The sequence below is a fragment of the Ambystoma mexicanum genome, chromosome 7p, assembly GCF_040938575.1.
Source record: "Ambystoma mexicanum isolate Mex_15411 chromosome 7p, UKY_AmexF1_1, whole genome shotgun sequence".
In the NCBI taxonomy this organism is placed as follows: domain Eukaryota; kingdom Metazoa; phylum Chordata; class Amphibia; order Caudata; family Ambystomatidae; genus Ambystoma; species Ambystoma mexicanum.
Genome location: NC_090939.1, coordinates 842,478,164 through 842,500,322, shown reverse-complemented (window position 1 = coordinate 842,500,322; position 22,159 = coordinate 842,478,164). Strand labels below are relative to the sequence as shown.

Below are 22,159 nucleotides of genomic sequence, written 5' to 3'. Positions count from 1 at the left end.
AATTAAGCTGAGGTGCTTAAAAACAAGAGATTAATTTTTGCTGCAGTATTTGGTTAAAAGACAGTTTTTTCGTGAAGGGTTTCACACATTTTGTAGCAACTGAACGATTCAATTACCTTGCACTAGCCATTGATGGCATCTCTTGAAAGTGTTTAAGACGAGCTTTTTTAACCCCTTGTGTTAACTTATTTAGAGATGTTCTAAGCGATAACTGGAATTGTGATTGTTTTTTGATTGCTTTATGTTTTACCGTTATTGTTCCTAGTGTCCCCAGGACCACTGTCAATTTATGTGCTTTTTGTTTTATAAACTCCTTTGTTTCCATTCACAAATTGTGTAAACCCACGGATCACTCTGAAATATTTCCCATTTCCAGATAAAGAATGTGACTGTCGAACAAGCAAGCATGATTTTTATGAGACAGCTTAATAGTTTCTTCACTAAGATAGTTTTTAAATAGGAAGCACATTATACACAAGTGCATTGGTGTGTAGGTCCCACCTCACTACCGCACAGAGAATTTAGTGTCACAGGATTGGCAGCAATGACAATTAGATGGCATTAATTATGAGGGCCAACAAGCAGAGTTTACAATTATTCAGTGTGGAACAGATCTGCAACATTCACCTTAAGCATTATTAGCAATACTACCCACCAGGAAGGGCAAACAATTCTGATGAACAGGGAGTGTTTTTGCATTAATTAACAATTTATAGGGACTATGCAATAATGAGAATGAGTTGGTGATTAGGAAATTGCCCTTTAGTCGAATTTTCACCGAAGATCAGACTGGATTGGTCATAATAATCTTGTGCAGGATAAGCAACACTTCTAAATTGGAGATCTCCAACACTGTATTGTTCTGGTATCTACTTCATTCTCCACCCCACACACTAGGCATGCCCCCTCAAACGCACATACCCACATGTAAACAGATGCACATATCTGTACACTCTATGCTTCCAACCACCTCCCCAGACCACTCACCCCGTTGCCTCAGACATAGACGAACTTTCATCTACACCTCCACGTTTCCGCATACTAAGCACTTCCAAAAACACATTTCACCCAGTTTCTCACTGTCACAGGCACACAGGCATTTCCCTGCTCTCCATGCATTCTGAAAGCATTCCTAAACTCCACATTTGCACATTTACATAGGCGATTCATCCACCAACTTACCCCACAAAGGCATAGTGCCACACTTCTTCAGGCACATTCTTACCCCATACTACACATAAATACATTCCCTTCCTTAAAAGTACACCCCACACTCCATTCACACCCAAATCTGCACAAGCACAGTGCGATCTTTAATCCTTACCCCCACAGGCAAACGTCCACTGTCCTTCATGCTGTCTCGCTAATAATATGCTTGGGGAGGAGGTGAAGAGAGGATGGGAAGGAAAGAAGAGAGGAAGACTATTGGGTTTATTACCAACCTTGTAACCAGAACACCTGGGTTCTAACCTTCACTTCAACAACTGGCCAAAATATTATGATCTTGGTCACATCACTCTCGTTTCCGTATAGACCAAACATGTGAGTACTTACCATTCCAGATACCAATATTATGTGCTACATTAAATCAGAGGGATTTCAGGGAGGAGCGAGGGGGTGCAGGTGCTGTCTAGCAGCAAGGTTAGCAACTTGTTTACTAGAAGATTCTGCTTCTTGTTGAACCCGGATGTCCTTTAAGACAAGGTAACAGTATCTGCGATGGATTGGGATACAGATCTTACTCATAAATCAGACCAACTCAGGAAGTTGGACAAATAGACAACTGTTTTAATTACACTTGTTAAAACAGGGAGTACAACGGGCATCAACAGACGCAGCACATTATTTACTCTCAAGAGTTCCTCGAAACATTACATGAAAAAACACAACTTTATACTAAATATTTGCCATAAGTGACATCATATTACGTGGCAAAATAAGAAAACCTATTAGGGGATGTGATAGGCTTAAAGGGAACATCTATGTATAATTTCTATAAGGGCGGGGGGGTCTCTAAGGTCAGATGGACAACTAAGCCCCCACCCCAAGGGCAAGTCATCTTCCGTGTCATGAAAATACACTACGTTCTAGTAGCTTCTCAAACTATAGGGCTCCTTACTACATGGCCCTCTACAATTGGTTGGCACGCTTGTACCCTTCTGGAATATTCCACTCGCTAGCAGCATACAAGCTGGTACCCCAGATGCTTGGGGTTGGCCGGGTCATGCCTCCTCACCCAATTAGCCCAACATCCATCATCACTCTTGTGATCTGCCATTCAATTAATGCATTTGTACTCGGCCTTGCGAAGGCTCAATGTGCATGAGACTAAAAGGGAGTGAAGGCATGGCCTTATCGTCTGGTCTCGGTGGAGCTCGCCCCTAAGTCTATTTTCATTTGACCTTGTGATTCCGGACCACGTTTTGAGCTCCTTCGTTGCATTTAATACGATTAAATGAAGTAAACCTGTCACTTCTAGTGTTTTTCCTTTACACCTGAAACAGGAGCTCCACGTTCATTGTATCTTCTCAAGTAGATAACCAGGCTCTTGGCGGCCCCAACTCATGACACTGGGCCAGGCAAGTCTTCTCGAATCTTTGTTCGCCATCAGCTATTCTAATCTGCTGCACCACACTTCGCCCTTTCATTCAAGGGGTCCAAGTTTGCTAAAATGTGTTGTGGAACATCCAGATTCTATACACACATATATGTATTTGGCTGCACCGCCTGCAGTTTATTCACTACGCATTTAGCCAGCCTTATGATTAAGTCTATTTGTGTTACTGCATCTGTACATTTATGAAATGGCTTTGCATTTTCTTCAGTGCTTCTTCGCACATGCAATCTTATTGGCTTTGCACATGTTGCAATTTTCGGCTGCCAACATATAGGCAGAATGGGGACAGGACTTCCGGTAGACATACTTAGCTCCTCCGTTACATTGTTCTTATTCTCTCTTCCCCCCACCACTTGACAAAAAAGGTGTGAACTTGGGCAAATAACTTTATCTACTTGTTCTTCCCTTAACTGTCAACTGGAGCACTTGGAAACAGATTGAACAAAATCATACAGCACAATATTACAACAATAAACTGGTAGAGTATCGAAATCATGGAGCTTGGAACCAGAATATTTGGATACTAATCGTGGACATCACTTTGGTGTATTTATATCCCCCTGTATGTTGTAGCTTGCAGTCACATTGAACTACTTTCCAACCACTGTAATGTAACGATCAGCCGAGTGCTCTTGTTAGGTATGCCTTCATTTTTATTTTCATAGCTCTGTGTCGGAGCCTAGTCATCAAATATGGTTTATTAATGTTTTAGACCTTTAGGTTTCTAGTATGCATTGTTTAAAAATTATACACTGGTCTGTCATTGGGTACTGGATAGTGTAATTCTGAATGGATTGTGTCCTCCCACGTATTCCTCATCTTAGATATTCACATCTTCAGCTTTGCTGCTTCGGCAAAAAATGTCTCCACACCAGAGGGCTTGAGGCAGTGGCGTCGATGTCCCTCGAGGGCTGCCGTTGACGTCATCCGCAGTATAAAAGGCTCAAGCCGCGCCCGTTGGCCTCAGTTCAGTTTTTCCGATAGCTTTAGCTTCGTGTCACGAAAATAGTACTTCAGTTCTTCGAACTAAGTCTTCCTCATGAAATCCTTCCACGCCAAAGACTGGCTTTAAAAAAGTGTCAGAAATGCGGGAAGGAGATCACCTACACCCATCAAAATTGCCTCTGGTGCTTGGGTCCGAACCATCGGGTCAAAGAATGCCGTTCCTGTGAGGCAATGACCAACATATCTCTTAAGGAACGAAGAGGTAAACTGGCTGTGGGGGAGCAATGCTCGAAGTCTTCTTCGAGAAGAAAGAAAGACTCGGGGGAGTCGAGTGGTACATCTCGACACAAGTTGACGAAATCAAGATCGAGGAGTCGATCAAGGAAATCGTCCTCTTCTTTGTCAAATAAATTTAAGAAAAGACAACATCTCCCTCTTCCTCTTCTTAGTCATCTGAGACTGGGGTTATCACCTGCCCTTCAAAGCAGGATTCCCCCAGAAAATGGGAGGCTTTCAGAGCCTCGATGATGAACATTTTCGAGAATGTGGCCCAGAAACCCTCGAAAGTTGTATGAAGACCATGCCCCAGCTCACTCTAGAAGTGACAGGGGGAGGTCAGAGACCAAACATACTAATTCCAGTGAAAAGGCGTTAAGGGTATCGTCGGAAGAAATTTCTCTGACACCTTATTAAAAAAAAAAAAAAGCAAAATAAGCCTACCGGTGCCTAAATTGGAGGTAACACCTGACAAAATGGAGTCGAGTGTCCATCCGCCATCGAAGTCGGTGTCGAATGTCTCCTCGACGCCACTATCGAAGGCTCACTCGAAGCCGGCATCGAAGGTAGCATTGACAACTTACTTGACGATGCTTATGTCGAAGACTCCTTCGACAGTGTTGAAGCCTGCGTCGATGGCATTGACACCTTTGTTTTTTTTTTATAAATCTTTTTTTATTGGTTTATTGAACAGAGAACAAAAGAAAAAAGAGACGGTAGCACATTCAACGTGAGTACACAGAAGACATTAGGAGATCCAACATCAAGGTCGCAGTAGATAGCAGTGCATAACATAACTCTAGACTTCTGTGTGGTACGGCAGGGAGGGCGGGGTGGGGGTCGAGAATCCGCACCACCCGCCCGGTGGCTGCGCGGGGCGTCGCCGCTGCCCCTTGTTATGGCCTTAACATTTTATAATTCCCATTTTCCCCATATTTTCTGAAACTTACGGGGGGAATCCCTTGCATTGTAAATTCGCCTCTCCAGGGAGGCGCATCTGTCCATTTCATTGGACCATCTGTCAATGGTTATCCTGTCCCCCGAGCCCCATGTGGCTGCCGTGAGTCTCTTTCCCGCACCAAGTGCTACTCCTAGAAATATTCTTTCGTGTTTATTAAGGTCAGTTTCGCCTCCTATACCTAGCAGGATAAGTTTAGGGTCTCTCAGGATTGTGGTACCAAGTATTCTGGAGAGGCGGAGTAAACACGTGGTCCAAAACTCCTGCAGCAGCACCCCGCATTCCCACAACATGTGGTAGAAGGTACCCTCTGCTCTTTTGCATCGGGTACATTCTGCGTTGTCACCCCCCCCCCCCCAGGTGGCCATTTGCGTTCTGGAATAGTAAGACCTGTGTAGGATTCAGAGCTGAATCATCCGGAGTTTGGCATCGATCCCAATTTCCCGCGGGGACATCAGGGCTTCCACCCACTCTTCTGTCTCCAGTCGCCCTATGTCCTGTTCCCATTTATCCCTGAGGTTGACGAGCTCCCCGGATCCAAAGGAGTTAATTGCCTGATAGAGGGTGGAGGTTACCTTGTGTGGGATACTTTGTGGGAGTATGTTTGTTTCCAAGGGAGAGCAGGCGGGTATATCGGCCAGGTTCGGGAATTGGGTATTAATGGCGTGCGTAACTTGGAGGTACCTAAAGCGGTCCATGGGTAACAGCCCGTGCCTCGTCTGTAGGGTTTCAAAGTCTACCAGTCGCCCCTCCTGGACAATGTCCGCCAGTGTGGAAATCCCTTTCCTCTCCCAGGTTTCAAAATGGCCCATTTTTTGTATTTCGGGGAGATGTGCATTACGCCAGAGGGGTTGGATCAGGGTTGGTCTGTCTTCCCAGCCTAAGTATCTATCTCCCTCCAAACTCGCTTTATGTGACGGGACCCGGTCAGTGCCTCTTTTAGGTTCCTTGGGCTATCGTATAGAATATGCAGAGGGGAGGGAGGGCCAGTGTCTCGTGTCTCCACTCGGATGTGTGGTAGCAGCGGGTCTCCGTGTAGCCATTCATTCGCCACCCCCGCTTGTGCCGCCCAGTATGTGCGGATGTTGGGCAGTCCTATACCCCCTTCCCACACAAAGCGGTAGAGCGTTTTTAGGGCAATGCGTGGCTGTTTCCCTCCCCAGAGAAGTGTGCGGAGGGTCCGGTTGATATCTGCGAATGTTGTGCCCGGGATGGGAACGGGGCATTTTGGAGGATGTACAGAAATCTCGGGAGTGCCAGCATCTTAAAAAGTGCTGCCCTCCCGAGTAATGAAAGTGGGAGGGAGTGCCAGTGGGCGACATCGTTCTCTAGTTTTTCCATTATCGGGTGCAGGTTCAGTTTGGGGAAGTCCTCCTGTGTCCTATTCATTCTTATGCATAGGTAGGTGAAGCCCAGAATTGAAACGGAGTACGGACAGGGATCTGGAATTGCTTCCTCTCCTCCCTGTACCGGGAAGTAGATTGTTTTCTGTGTGTTGACCCGGAGCCCCATGAAGTGTTGGTATTGGGTTGCTCAAATATATCAAAAGGTCATCCGCATACAGCGAGACCCTTTCCTCCCCGCCCCGTGGCCAGGCGAACCCTGTCCATTGTGTATCAGTTCTCAGCCGGATTGCCAAAGGCTCGATAGCGAGGATAAACAGCAGGGGAGAGAAGGGGCATCCCTGCCTGGTCCCCCTACTCAGCGGGAATGTGGCGAATGATTTCCCATTGACTCTTACAGAGGCCTCGGGAAGGGAGTAAAGGAGCTTAACCCAGGACGTAAAGTATTGTCCAAAGCCCATGCGTTCCATTATGTCCCACAGGGCATCCCATCCCACCGAGTCGAAAGCCTTCTCAAAGTCCACCGCCAGGAGGGCCAGCGGGGACGGGATCTCGTCCGCCCAATCAAGAGCACTCTGGACCCTGCGGAGATTAATTCGTGTGGACTTACCGGGCATAAATCCACACTGGTCCGGATGGATTAGAGATCCCATCACCCCCAGCAGTCTGCCAGCGAGGACTCTGGCTAGTATTTTGGCCTCCCCATTTATTAAAGAGATAGGCCTGTAGGAGGCGCAGTGCTCCGAGGGTTTCCCTGCTTTGGGGATCACCACTATTGTCATTTTTTGGAGGTCTGGGGGGAGGGTGCCCTGTTCTCTGCTACAGAGGAACATGGTGTGCATATGTTTCATTGTGGTTACACCCAGTTATTTCCACAGTTCTACCGGGAACCCGTTGGGGCCGGGGGTCTTCACGGTTTGTAGTTGAGAGAGGGCTTCCCCTACCTCGTCTTCGGTGATGGCTGTGTCTAACTGTTCTATCTGGGATTCAGAGAGGCGGGGGATCGTGATCACGTCAAGAAAGTTTGGGATGTTTATTGGGGGTTCTCGTATTTGCGGGGAGTATATTTCTCTGTAGTAGTTTGCAAATTCCCCGGCAATCTCCGCGTCCCCCATTAGTAAATCCCCGTCCGGGGTTTGGATGGCCCGTACTTGTCCTTTACTCTGCTCTCTACGCTCCAGCCAGGCTAATGTTTTGGTGGCTTTGTCTCCCCTCTCGTATATCTGGCTCCGGACCAGCCAGTGGGCGGTTCGGGCGTTGTCTAAGGCCCTGTCTTTCAGGATTGTTTGGGCTGTTACCAACACCTCATGTGCCTCCTGGGTTCGCTCTTCGAGGAGTTGCGCCTCTCGCCTAGTTACCTGGGCCTTCGCTTCGGAGATTGCCTCGATGTGCTGTTTGCGGTGAGCTGCCACCAAGGAAATTGCTTCCCCCCTTATGACGGTCTTGTATGCTTCCCACCTTATTATTGGCCAGTCCACCGCCCCCTCATTTAGGTCGAAGTATTCCGATGTTTTATTTGCAAGCCCCTCTAGTATTTCGGGTATCCCTAAATAGTAGGTGTTCAGGCGCCAGGTGGGTTCCTGTTTTGTTGTCAGACCGTTGAGTTTCACCAACAGGGGGGAGTGGTCAGAGATCCCTCTCGCCAGGAGTTCTGCAGATAATAGTCGGTGGGCCATGTTCATGGGGATGAGGATATAATCGAGTCTGGATAGGGACCGGTGTGCGTTCGAATAGAACGAGTAGCCCTGATCCGTGGGGTGGGCTGCCCTCCATGTGTCAGATAGCCCCATAGCTTCTGCAAAGGTGCGGAGTTTGGTCGGGGTGTCTACTGCTCTGCTGCCCACGTGTGTTCTGTCCTAGGCTGTCTCCATGACCTCATTGAAATCTCCCCCTATTGCCCATGAGTCCGCCCGCTCTTCTAGTATCATATCTTGGAGCTCAACAAGGAGTTCCGCTGTAAGCGTGGGAGGTGCATACACTGCCACGAGGCCCCAAGTCTCCCCCTGCAGTTCCCCCAGTACCATCACAAACCTGCCCCGAGGGTCTGCTTTGACTTTCCTTGTGATAAACGGGAATCTTTTATGTATGAGGATCATGACTCCCCTAGAACCTCTGGAGAACCCGGCGAGGTATGTGTGTGGGTAGTTTGTTTTTCTAAAGAGCCCACTGTTGGTACCGATCAGGTGGGTTTCTGTTATGAATGCAATGTCTGGGGAATGGCGGTTAAGGTATTGAAGTACCAGTTTACGCTTTATGCCCGCCCCAAGCCGTTTACGTTCCAGGTCAACAGAGATATTTGTCTCTTTTGTGTTATATCGGCATGAGTCTTGGTTCGGGGTTATATGGAAGGATGCGGTGCGTTTCCTGTGTTTCTATTTTGTCGGCCGTTTTGAGGCGTAACTGACATCTGAGCCCTCCTGCCGTTCTTATTTGATGATCAATTTTGTGTGTTACATGTGCAAACTCTAGAACCCTAACCTGTGAACCGTAGGCCATGTCCGTGTAGATGGGTATATGCTGGTCAGTGGGGGGGGACGTTTCGGTCCCTCTCATATCTTATGCAAGGATTTCTCTGAGTTTCTGTTTTGCTGACCATTACTGCTGGTATTTGTGACATGAGGCCTTTCCCTTCCTTCCCCAAGAAAACCCCCAAACTCCCCCCACCCTGCACTTCCCCCCAACCAGAAGTACCTGTTCCCCTAACCATTTAAACTACTAAGGGGGCAAAGGCCCCAACTCGGTGGCGGGGGGAGGGGTCAGAAGGAGCCTACCCCGCAACTCGTGTGGTTCAAGGTAACCACTGAACGTAACGTAGAACTAACAGTGAAGAGTCCCCCTCAGGGGGCGTAGAGGTGTTAGTTGTCCACTTCCCCCACAGCCCCTCCAGGGCCGCCGGCTGTGAGGATCTCATACCGCTTCCTTAGTCCTGTCGGTGAGTAGTTGCACAATTTCAGGTGTGTCTCATGTTGATCAGAGATCCGGGTTTTCCGGCTTCTTCATGTGGTGGGGTGACCTGTCCAGCGGGGTGGTCGGTGTCTCTGTCGTGCCTGCGGGGTGTGCTTCCACCCGGTCTATTCGGGCATGGAGTAGAGAGGACCTGTGTTTCTAACCACTCCCAGGCCTCGCGGGGGGTGTAGAACACATGGACCTTGCCATTGTGGTATACCTTGAATGTTGCCGGAAAAAAGAGTGCGTATTTAATGCCCAGGGGTGACAGTTTCTTTTTTATGGAGTCGTAGGATTGTCGCGACTTCTGGACCTCTCTCGTATAGTCGGGGAAGAACCCGATTCGGTTACCATTGTAAGTGATGGGGCCAGTCGCCCTTGCCATGTGCAGCAGTGTGTCTCGGTCCCTGTAGTTCATGAGTTTTGCGATTATCGTTCGTGGGGCGGCCCCCAGGACTGGTCTGCCCGTCGGAACTCTGTGTGCTCTTTTTATTGAGAAAAATTTAGAGAGTTGCTTGGGAGCCATCAAGTCTGCCAGCCAGTCTTCCAGAAAGCGCTCCATAGAGGGCCCCTCCTCTTTCTCGGGAAGGCCGAGTATGCAGAGATTATTCCGGCGGGACCTGCCCTCACTGTCTTCAGCTCTATTTTCGAGCGTGGTGATTTTCCGTTCCATTTGTTCAAGGCGGTCTCCCAGGTTTTTAACTGTGTCTTCGGTGTCGGATATTCGTTGTTCTGCTTCCCCAACCCTGGTAGTTAGGTTCCTTAAGTCTTGCCTCACAAAGGACACCTCGGAGGCCAAGCCATCTATTTTGGTCTCTACCGAGGCTCTGGAGTCGTTGATTGCTGCCATGATGTCGGTGAGAGACAGCGTTTGGGCCGCATCCCCCTTCGTTGACTCGTTGTCCGCCCAACTAGTTGGGTCCTGGAGAGCCGCCGGGGTGCTCATCGTGTATTTATCTATTTTGTTTTGGGTCGTTCCCCTGCGGGGCTGATCCTTTCCCATTCTAACCCTATGGGGGTGGCACTGGGTGCGGTTCCGTTGGATCGGAGGTTCCCTCCTGGGGGGTCCTTAGGCCTTCGATCCGTTTCTGTGGCCTCCGGTGGATTGTCGGCTGGTGGCCTTATCCCTGGTTCCCAGCGTGTTGCGTTGCCCCCTGTCGGGCCTTGGCCTGCGCAGTCTGGCCTTATGTCCAATGTGACCCAACCCTGGGCATGTTTTATCGTGTAGTTCAGAGGGTGGGGGGGTGATTATGCAGGCGGTGAGGGTGGCGCCAGCCGGATGTGTCGGCGCGCTTACTCCGGCCGAGGTGGCAAGTTTGGGTCTAGGCGTCCGGGGGCGAGTCCTTGGCTTCTCTTCCAGTGCGTGGCGGGTGCTTTTTCCCTGGTGTTTGGAGTGAGCACCTCCACTATTCCAGTTGTGCTGCACTTCCTTTTAGGAGGCAACCTCAAGTTGCAGCGCCTTGGGTCAGGAGCAATCCCCCGGCGGGTCCGCTCCGACCCGCTGGTGTTCAGTCTTCGTTGCCGGCCGCCCCGAAATATCCCCTCCCCCTCTTCCAGCCGCCGCGAGTGCCTCCCCCGCACTTGATGTTTCCTCCCCACGGGCAGCCCTCAACCCAGGCGACCCGTCCACGGCGGCGGCCGGGGAGGGAGAGCCCGCGCGGGTGTTGTACCAGGGGGGGGGGAGGAGGAGGCGGCCCCAGGTCCAATTGGGCGCCCCTCCGAGCTCAGGACCAGTCGGTGGCTGTGGCGGCAGCGGCTGGAGCGGAGGCCCAGGGGGGGAGGGGTAGGGCAAGTCCTCACCTCTCAGTTCGCAGGGCGGCGACACCGGTTCTGCAGCAGCTGTCCCGGGAGCCTCGGGGGTCGATTGGTGAGCGCGGCGTTGTTCCGGCGGGGCTCTGATGGGCACTGCCGATGACGGCGCTTCCTTCCCGCCGACTCTGTCACCGGCAGGGCTTTCACACGGTGCAGGAGGCTCAGGCAGGCCCGATTTTCGCCGGGATTTTTCGGGGGGGATGCTGGTGTATTCCCCTGCAGTGGTATGCAGTGCAAGTCGGCAAAAGGACTGAAGAAACGGCAAGATTTTTAAGGATTTAGGCAGCCCTGGCGGAGCGACGTGGAGCTAGGTCTTCATCCGGCGCCCCCTGGTGGCCGACCGTGCATCGACACCTTTGTTGAGGCCAGCGTTAATTCCGGCTGCCAAATCGACCCCCTTGTCGAAGCCGAGATCTTTACCCATTACATCGTCGGATAAAAGGTACTATGCGGAGCCTAGCCAAGATTTTTTTCAAATCTATGGCTTCCAATTATTAGGAGCAATCCTTTGAAGAGTACGTTTCCCAAGCCGGGGTAAAATTTTGAACAAGAGATGTCCCTGAGGAATAATGGATCCTCATTCTAAGATAGCTGATCTATATGAATGCCTGCAAACAGCCAGTGGGCTGGATACTGCTCCTGAAATGGATTTTGACAGACCCGACCCTGCTGATCATGCAGACTGTGGATATAGAACCCTTATGAATAGGGTGATAGAATTTATGGGGTGGAACAGAAATTCCCCTAGTTACGAGCAGGATGACCTGACGGACATCCTCAATGAAGGCCCCCAAATGGACCCTGTCCTTCCCTTTCACACAGCACTGCAAAAAAAGGGTTATAACCACATGGGAAACCCCAGATTCGGGACCAGCTGTGAATCAAAAATGTGTAGGGAAATACAGGCCGCCTTCATCTGATCCAGAATATTTATCAAAACATCCATTGCCTGAGAGCTTAGTGGTCCAGGCGGCCACATCCGCTATGCATTCAGTTTATCCTTCAATTCCCCCAGATAGGGATGATAAAAAAATTGACTGGTCCCAAAAGGTCTTTTCTTTGGGCAGCATGGCCTTAAAATCGATAAATATGACTTGCACCCTTGCAAGATTCACATGCACCCTGTGGGATTGTATGACGGCAGCTGCTGAACACGTTCCTGAGGGTGAGGAATGGGAAGGTTTCCTTGCAATTGTGAGGGATGGAAAAGAGGCTATGGGGGAATGCCTCCAATCAGGACTGGACACTGCTGACTGCATCAGCAGGTCCATGGCGTCTAGCACAGCGCTACGCAGATTTGCATGGCTGAGAAAGTCAGGCTTTGCACTAGACGTGCAGACCAGGCTGCTCAATATGCCATTTGATGGCTTGAGGTTATTTGGCAGCAAGGTGGACGAAAGTTTAGAAAAACTGCAGACCTCAAAAGCGGCGGCTAAGTCACTTGGCGCCTCTATAAGACAACCTCAACAGCACTCCTACTCAAGCTCATCTTCCTGGAGGAGTCGTCCTTTTCGATTCTACTTCTCATTTGGGAGAAGGAAGGGACAGGCCAGTCAAAAAGGACCGCAAAGAAAATGCCCTTGTGGTGGAAGAGGAAAAACTGCTAGATCAGCCCCAACAGCGCCAACTGTCTGCAAAGCCACTCTTAAGCCTTGACCCACAAAACCCCAGTGGGAGGCAGGATCACTCAGCATCTGAACGAATGGCGGGACATTACTTCAGATGCTTGGGCACTGGAATCAGTAGCCCAGGGTTACTGCCTCCCCTTTCAAAGAAGGCCTCGGGGACCATCCACCAGGAGCGGTTTTTACCAAAATTCCAGACCCGCTCATTGTGCAGGAGATCTTAACCCTGCTAGAGAAAGGTGCAATAGAATGTGTATGTGAGGAACAAGGGTTGGTACTCCCCTTACTTTCTCATCCCAAAGAAGGACGGAGGATTGAGACCCATCCTGGACTTAAGACACTTGAACAAGTTCCTCAGGAAGGACAAGTTCAAGATGGTAACCCTTTCTCAGATCCTTCAGGCTCTCCAACTCAAAGACTGGTTGGTATCATTGGATCTTCAGGATGCTTACTTTCATGTGCCGATCCCTCTCAAGCACAGAAAGTACATGAGATTCGTGGTTGGCAGTTCTCACGATCAGTTTTGAGTTCTGCCGTTTGGGCTGACCTCGGCCCGAGGGTTTTTACCAAGCTGATGACGGTAGTGGCAGCGAGTCTCAGGAGAGGGGGGGATTAACATCTACCCTTTGCCGGACGACTGGTTAATCAGGGCAAGTTCACCCGAACCAGCCCAGGAACATCTGACCATGACCTGCCACTTCTTGCACAGACTTGGCTTCTCCCTCAATTATAAGAAGTCAAATATGATAACATTCCAAAGACTCCAATTCATCGGAGCAGTCCTGGATCCTTCCTCGGGCAAAGCCTCGCTTCCAGAGGAGAGAGCTCATCACATTCTGCAGATGGTAACAAAGTTTCAGAATGCCCAGCATTTGCTGGCCTTCGATTTTCTAAGGTTGCTCGGCCTCATGGCATCCTGCATTTTTCTGGTGCCAGAGGCCAGATTGAGAATGAGATACCTTCAATGGGCCCTCAGGACTCAATGGTCCCAATTTTCGGGGAATATGTCAGATCTTTTGCAGGTCCGACCAGAGTGGCTCATGATCTGCTATAGTGGACTTGCAAGGACCATATTCTCAAGGGAGAACCTTTTTGGCAACCATGGCCAAAAAGGCCAAGGCCAAAAAGTCCATCGCTCGCAGTAGTGATGGACGCCTCACTCACATGATGGGGAGACCACACCAACCATCTGTAAATCAGTGGTCGTTGGTCTCCATCGGAGTCCAAACTAAACATCAACCTTTTGGAGCTGATGGTGATGAGACTAGCGCTGAAGGCCTTTCTGCCCTCTACGGGGAAAGAATGTCCTGATAATGACGGACAACACAGTGGCCATGTACTACCTCAACAAAATAGGGGGGTGTAGGATCACTACCACTGTGCAGAGAGGGAATGCAGCTCTGGTTCTGGGCAATACAAGGAGGAATCTCTCTGTCGGCAGTTCACCTAGTTGGGGATAAGAACACGGCGCCGGACGCCCTGAGCTGGCAGAGCACAGGACGTCCTTCAAGAGATCTTCACCCTTTGGGGAACCCCTCAAGTGGATCTGTTCGCGACCAGTGTCAACCAGAAGTTCGATCAGTACTGCTCAAGGGAATTCCCTCCAAGAGGAGCTCTAGGAGACGCGTTTGTGGTGGAATGGGAGTTTCCACTTTTGTACGCATTTCCTCCGGTCCCCGTGATTCCTCACGTAATCAGGAGGTTGAGAAAGTTCAGGAAAACCATGATCCTAATTGCCCCAGATTGGGCCAGGAGAACATAGTACCCGGACCTTCTGGACATGTCCATTTGCCCTCCAATAAGTCTTCCACAAAGAGAGGCTCTCCTCTCGCAAGAGGAAGGTCGGGTTCTCCATCCAGAGGTCAAAACACTCAGCCTTCATGCATAGTTTCTGAGAGGCTGAGAGGATTGGGACCTCCCGGACGACGTAATGGAGATTTTGCTTTCGGCCAGAAGGCCAGCAATGAAGTCCGTATCCCGTTGTCGTTGGAAGAAGTTCAGTAACTGGTGCAGGGAAAAGAATGTGGATCCATTCCTTTGCAATACTCCTATAGTACTTTCTTTCCTTTTACACTTGGTCAATTTGGGGCTCCAAGTTGGCATGATCAAAGGATACTTGGCAGCGCTATCTATTTTTAAGCGCTCCACAGAGGAAGTGTCTTACTTCAAGATCCCCTTGGTTATTCAGTTTCTTAAAGGGCTCACAAATGTGTGCCCTCTAACCCCTTTTCAGGTACCTGTCTGGGATTTAAATTTAGTTTTAAAATTCCTCTCATGTATTCCATTTGAGCCCTTACACTCTTGTACGCTAAGGCTCCTTACTTTAAAGACAATACTTCTTGTGGCAATTACATCAGCCCGCAGGGTGAGTGAGTTGCAGACGCTCTCTTGTAAGCCTCCTCACACTATTTTTCATAAGGACAAGGTTACTCTTAAAGTCAAACCCTCTTTTTTGCCAAAATAGTCTGACTTTCCCGTCACAAAAAATCACTTTAGCTTCCTTCTATCCTCCTCCTCATGCGAGTAAGGAGGAAGAAAGACTACACAGACTGGACCCTAGAAGGGCTCTCAGTTTCTAGATCACCAGATTGGCTAAATTTAGGCAAAGTGATCAACTTTTTGTCGCATATACTAGACACAAATGAGGTCTAGCAGTAACCAAACAGACGTTGTCCAGGTGGATAATTCTAGTAATTACTGAATGCTATAGATTAGCTGGGAAAGATCCTCCTGATGGGCTAAGGGCTCATTCAACCAGGGGCATGGCAACTTCAACGACCCTTCAGAGGGGTGTCCCGGTGCAAGACATTTGTGCAGCGGCCACCTGGTCCTCTATGCACGCCTTTTGTGAAGCACTATTCTCTAGATTCAACATTATCACAAGGAGGCCTTTTTGCCAAAGCCGTCCTTCATACAATCCATGATTTAAAATTAACCAGTAATCCCACCTCCATTTTTATTTACTGCCTTGGGAGTTTATCTAAGATGAGGAATACATGGGAGGACACAATCCATTCGAAGAACAAGTTACTTGCCAACTGTAACGTTCTTTCAATTGGATGTTCCTCCCACGTATTCCTCATTGACCCTCCCAGCCTACCCCACCCCACCGTACAGTTTACGTCAATTATACTCTGAAATCCTTGAGAGCTTGAGGTCTAAAAATAGCCTGTTCAACTATTCAACTTGTTATATAAAAAAAAAAACTGAACTGAGGCCAACGGACGCAGCTCGAGCCTTTTATACTGCGGATGACATTGACGCTCAACGGCAGCCTTCGAGGGACATCGATGCTGCGGCCTCAAGCACAGCGCCCTCTGGTGTGTAGAAATTCTTGTCCGAAGCAGCAAAGCTGAAGATACGAATATCTAAGGTGAGGAATACGTGGGAGGAACATCCAATTGAAAGAATGTTACAGTTGGTAGGTAACATGTTCTTCTGTTCTAAATACGTTGAGTGAAGATTCATCTGGCTTACCCCTCCAGGGCATCTGATTCGTGCCAATGGTAAGTTCTTGTGGCCCAATGGGGACCTTCTGCCTCTACTTGAGGTTTTGGGATGTTGTAGGTTTCTACCCTTTTTGAGTGGCTCAGAATCTTATCCCTAACTGGACTCTGTATGCTTTTCCAGGTTTTCCCCTCTTGTGGACTGTTTCACTTCTCTGGTATTTCTCTTAATCTCTTGTTTCTATAAGCCCCTTTTGGCTAATACCTTTCAAGTTCACCCCCTTTGGGAGTTCTGTTTGCTTTTTGGTTTCTAGTAACCCCTGCAGATTGTGTCTTTCAACTTCATCTGCTTTGTGTATTTGGCTCGCTTAATGGATTCTAATAATTCCTCGTGAGTTGTCGCGCTCAAGTGCACGCCTGTTTGGTATTGTTCATACTTTCTGACTTCTCGTAACCCCTCTTGGGTTTTAACCTTTCCACCTCAGCCCCTTTTGTTCTTTTGCTCGATTTCCAGTTTCCGATAACCCCTCATGGGTTATGGCTGTCAACTTAACTCCCTTTGGGTATTTCGCTCTCTTTGGTCTCTGATAACCCCTCAATGGGTTATAACGCTCAGGTGTTCCCCCTTTTGGTATTTCTTAGTCTTTGTGGGTTTATGGGCTATCAGCCCTCTTTGGCCCTTGGTCTGCTTTCTCAGCGTTCTGGCTCCCTGTCGGAGCGCTGCAGAGCTCAAGCGCCCCCATCCCTCTCCTTGTTGAGAACTGCATACCTGCTTCTTCGCGATGGCCTTCTTTGTGGGAGGCAGTTGCTCCTTCCATGGTGGAACCGGGCTCTGCAGTCATCGGTTCCGTGTTACTTCCTGCGGGTGCGCCTGTATTCCTTCTCGGTGGTGGCTCAGTCTTGCTCCTCTCAAGAACTTCACGCATGGGGCTTCTAGCGCTCCTGGGCTTGGCAGCGTTCTGCAAGCTCTCTGCCCACCATCTTTGCGTTGTGGTCCTGCCTCCAGAATGCATCCGCTCTGCGCTACAGCGGCAGCTTCTGCTCTGCACGGTCACTCTCTAGTTGGATTGCTTCTAGTGGTCAACTTGTCCTGTGTCGGCACCTCCACACCAAGAAAAGATCTTGTCCCGTATAAGTCTCTCCCTGCAACGAGACACATAATATAGTCCTGGGATTCCGGTTTCTGGGAGAGGTCATCAGCCAAACCAAGCATAGTTAAGGGGCCCTTTTCTTTAACATTGTTATCAGCCCCCATGTATGCAGTAACCCTTTGGGACATTGGTATGGGAGATGTTGGAGTTGCTCACTGAAGAGGCGGAGGGTTGGTTCATCTGTGAGATTCTGCTTGTCCAGTCCTCTAGGGAGTGATTTTTTTGCATAGTGGGCTTGTCTCCTTAGTCTCCGAGGGCGTGGCTCCCCCTTTGGGAGAAAGGGTGAATTCCCTGGATTCGTCGCAGTGCCCAGAGAAAGTAATTTTGTTTAAGTTTTTGTGATTCGGTTTTATAACGTAGACCCGATTGTAACACTTTCGTAGTTGGTAATTTCTTAAATATTTTTATGATTAGAACAATATAGTAAGTTTTCAATGGTATCGGGATGCCGTAAGTCCATTTCAGCCTGCCTCCATTTTGGAATGGGTTTTATAGCTTTTGGCTTTCAGCTGGGCGGCGTGCAGATCCTTGTAAACAAACACCTCTGTGAACGTATGCACTCTACATTTCCCCAGTTCATGAATTGAGCTGCGCTCCGTTCATTGCGGGGATTCAGTCCAGTGCTGACCCTCCTAGAGAAAATTATCCCTGATGGGATTATTTGAAGATTGCATGTGCTGCAATTGCCTGTTTGTTAGGGTACATGTAGAGCCCTGATTTATAAAGCTGTCGTTTCTGAAAAACAAAATAGCAAAACAGGAGTTCCTTCTTCTCTTCCCCATAACACTTTTAAATCGCTCTGTATTTTCTGTGTGGATGTTTTTTAAGGAATTCTGTTTTACACTATCTCAATTGTAAACACCCTACCTAATTGTCCAATGATCAGGGACATGCTACATTCATGTGCGCTCGTTCTTTCGAGGAGCAAACTGGTGCCAAGAAGAAGGTACTGTGCTGACTAGTACTGCATAATCTCGTGCTCAGTACACCTCAGATATGGAAATAAGAGACATTTAAAGCTTGCAATGCGATAACTTTGGTTGCAGATGCTCGAAATGGAGATTATATTCATATTACATTTTGCTAAGTCTTGCATTCACTTTTCTGGCGTATATTGATTGCTGTGTTGCGGGAAGGAATTGGGCCGCAACAAGACAGAGCTGCGCTTCGGCAATAATTGTCCTGCCGGAGCACCGTTCCGTGGTGCCCACCTAAACTCAAAAGCCAGTAGTTTATACCACCGAAAATGTCTGGTGTTTAATGGAAAATAAGTTTCAGGGTACCCAGTTTGGAGCTTTGTAAGAATGTGCACTTTGGCCTTGAGCATCTTCAAACCTGACATGGCTGCTTTGGCTTCAGAAGCGGTGACGTGCTTTAAAAAAAAACTAAAATAACAAAGGTTTAAGCTCCATCTCTGCTGCAGATTTCAACAGGACAAGCACTATCTGGTGAAAGCAACTTGGTCACCCCTTTCGCTCTGCCCCGCTTATGATGTAATGTTAGTGCTGCTTTGTACATGCATGCGAATACAGCATGTGACGTTTCGATTCTCTGTGCTGTTTAAAAGTCATTTGCTATGATGTGCCATCATATATATTCAAAATATAGTCTGGTGGCAGCCAACGCATTTTATGTACCCCTCGTTTGTCTTCCTCCCGACAAACTGTCTAACCTCTAAATCTTCTACAACCGTATAGTACACACTTGCAGCCAGCCCGTCCCACACGCCCCTTTCCACACTGCAACCTCATGCCCATCATTCATCTTAAGTTTATTCAGCTATAAACAAATCCATCGCACTGCATACATGAACACCAATTTTTCAAACAAAATAATAAAAAGCAGTACATTGACATTATACATAAATATAATAATACATATCAATAGAATGCTTAATAACGATAATATATAATATCCCATAAGTTTTCTTCCCAGTACACATACATGTAACCAAAGGAGAGGGGCAATACGGTGCACCTTGCTTCCCAATGAATTAAAATAGGCATAAACATTACACACTTCATAATTTGCAGTCATGCACTGTTCCTTTTAGTTCTCAAGTTCCACGGCAGTGATAGGCATTTAGATACCCCATTAATCGGAAAAGAATTGGCCGTTTTCAGACCACAAGTGCTTCTGTACACAACAAACGGTCAAATTGCTCAACATTTTTGAGCCAGGATTTTTTTTGTCCTCGTGGAAGATGGGGTTTGTACATACAGTGAGACTGCTGCTCTATTTCTGTCAGGCAAAGCAGACCACAAGAGCTTGCTGTCTTAAACAGTTGTGCAGTAAATGTTGCTAAATCTACAAGATATAGGAGTAAGCAATCTTGATGTTGTCAAAGTAATCCTTGGACCCTACAAATTCCTTAAATATAAAGTAATGTTGAAGACGACATCCTGGTTGCCCATTTTGATGAGTTCTCGAATTTACTATTCCTCAAATACGGTTCTCAGTATCAATTTTGGGGATTTGTCAACCAGATTAGGATTGTCCCAGGAATGGTGCTTGTCCCTGCAGAGAAACAGGCTTCTCACCTGTCTGAATTTGGGAGATCTTTAGCTCCTGGAATCAAGAATGTTATGTTACTTTCCATTTATATAGGGCCTTATGTATCATTGGTATGACCTCAAAGCGCTGGTAGGTTGAACGCCCCCGGGAACCGCCGTTCAAGTCAGTAGAGAGAGTGTCGTATGGTGCGTGGGTGCACCGAATATGTGTGCAGCTGGTGTAGTTGTTGCATGATAGCTGCTTCTTAGCGGTAGGTGTGGTGCTGAGAAATCAGTTGATGTGTTCAGTCTAGAGGGTGGACATTCAGACTGAGTTCTTGCTGCGTTAGGCCTGAGGAGGCACCTAAACTAGCCGGAATGTGCTCAGCTAGCTGTGTTTTATTAGGATGATGACGTGTTTGTGGAGTCATGTTTAGTATGAGAACAGCTAGGCCAAATGTGTCATAGAATAGCTGTCTTCTAGTTGAATGATGGGGTATAGGAGAGAGTAGGTGTAGTAGTGTGATATGGTGGTTTATCAGTGAAGCGTTTGCATCCAGGCGCGAGAGCAGGAAAGGGGGCTTACATACGTATATAAAGCGATAGGATGGATAGGGTAACATGGGGATACAGGGGGTACAGGTACATAGCAGGCATTCCATCCACTTTCATCCGTTCCAGCCACTTTCATCCGTTCCAGCCACTTTCATCCGTTCCAGCCACTTTCATCCGCTTCATCCGTTCCATCCGTTCCATCTGCTTCATCCGTTCCATCCGCTCCATCTGCTTCATCCGTTCCATCTGCTTCATCCGTTCCATCTGCTTCATCCGTTCCATCCATTTGCATCTGTTCCATCTGCTTCATCCGTTCCATCTGCTTCATCCGTTCCATCTGCTTCATCCGTTCCATCTGCTTCATCCGTTCCATCTGCTTCATCCGTTCCATCCGTTTGCATCTGTTCCATCCGCTTTGACCTTTCTATCTGCTTCAACCGTTATATTCGCTTCATCCGTTCCATCCACTCGATCCACTCCCTCCCTTCCACCCACTCCATCCGTTCCATCCACTTCGTCCGTTTCATTCTCTTCATCTTATCCATCCACTTTATTTGCTCATTCACTCCATCGGTACCATCCATTCTTTCTGTTCCATCCATTCTATTGGTTCCATCCCCTCTGTCTGTTACCATCCCCTCTGTCTATTACCATCCACTTCGTCCGTTCCATTCTCTTCGTCCGTTCCATTCTCTTCGTCCGTTCCATTCTCTTCATCCGTTCCATTCTCTTCATCTTATCCTTCCACTCTATCGGTTCCATCCACTCTGTCCTTTACTGTCCACTCTTCCTTTTATTTACTCTGTCCGTTCCGTCCACTCTATTTGTTTCAATCTGCTCCATCCGCTCCATCCACTCCATTCCACTCCATCCGCTACATTCCACTCCATCCGTTCCATCCACTTCATCCGTTCATCCACTTCATCCTCTCCATCCATTCTATCCACTTGTCCCCTCCGTCCACTTCATCCGTTCCATCCACTTCATCCGTTCCATCCACTCATCCGTTCCATCTGTTCCATCCGTTCCATCCACTCATCCGTTCCATCTGTTCCATCCACTCACCCGTTCCATCTGTTCCATCCACTCACCCGTTCCATCTGTTCCATCCACTCACCCGTTCCATCTGTTCCATCCACTCACCCGTTCCATCTGTTCCATCCACTCATCCATTCCATCTGTTCCATCTGTTCCATCTGTTCCATCTGTTCCATCTGTTCCATCTGTTCCATCTGTTCCATCTGTTCCATCCACTCATCCGTTCTATCTGTTCCATCCGTTCCATCCGTTCCATCTACTCATCCGTTCCATCTGTTCCATCCACTCATCCGTTCCATCTGTTCCATCTGTTCCATCCACTCATCCGTTCTATCTGTCCCATCCGTTCCATCCGTTCCATCCACTCATCCGTTCTATCTGTTCCATCCGTTCCATCCGTTCCATCCACTCATCCGTTCTATCTGTTCCATCCGTTCCATCCGTTCCATCCACTCATCCGTTCCATCTGTTCCATCCACTCATCCGTTCTATCTGTTCCATCTGTTCCATCCACTCATCCGTTCTATCTGTCCCATCCGTTCCATCCGTTCCATCCACTCATCCGTTCCATCTGTTCCATCCACTCATCCGTTCCATCTGTTCCATCCACTCATCCGTTCCATCTGTTCCATCCACTCATCCGTTCCATCTGTTCCATCCACTCATCCGTTCCATCTGTTCCATCCACTCATCTGTTCCATCCACTCATCTGTTCCATCCACTCATCTGTTCCATCCACTCATCTGTTCCATCCACTCATCTGTTCCATCCACTCATCTGTTCCATCCACTCATCTGTTCCATCCACTCATCTGTTCCATCCACTCATCTGTTCCATCCACTCATCTGTTCCATCCACTCATCTGTTCCATCCACTCATCTGTTCCATCCACTCATCTGTTCCATCCACTCATTCGTTCCATCCACTCATCCGTTCCATCCACTCCATCTGTTCC

General features: G+C 48.4%; 1 protein-coding gene across 1 annotated transcript in view; it reads left to right on the top strand.

The window, feature by feature from the left end:
- Positions 1 to 22,159, top strand: part of PCCA (propionyl-CoA carboxylase subunit alpha) — a 3,020,006-nt gene that overhangs the window by 1,625,301 nt on the left and 1,372,546 nt on the right. The gene's annotated exons all lie outside the window — the stretch shown is intronic.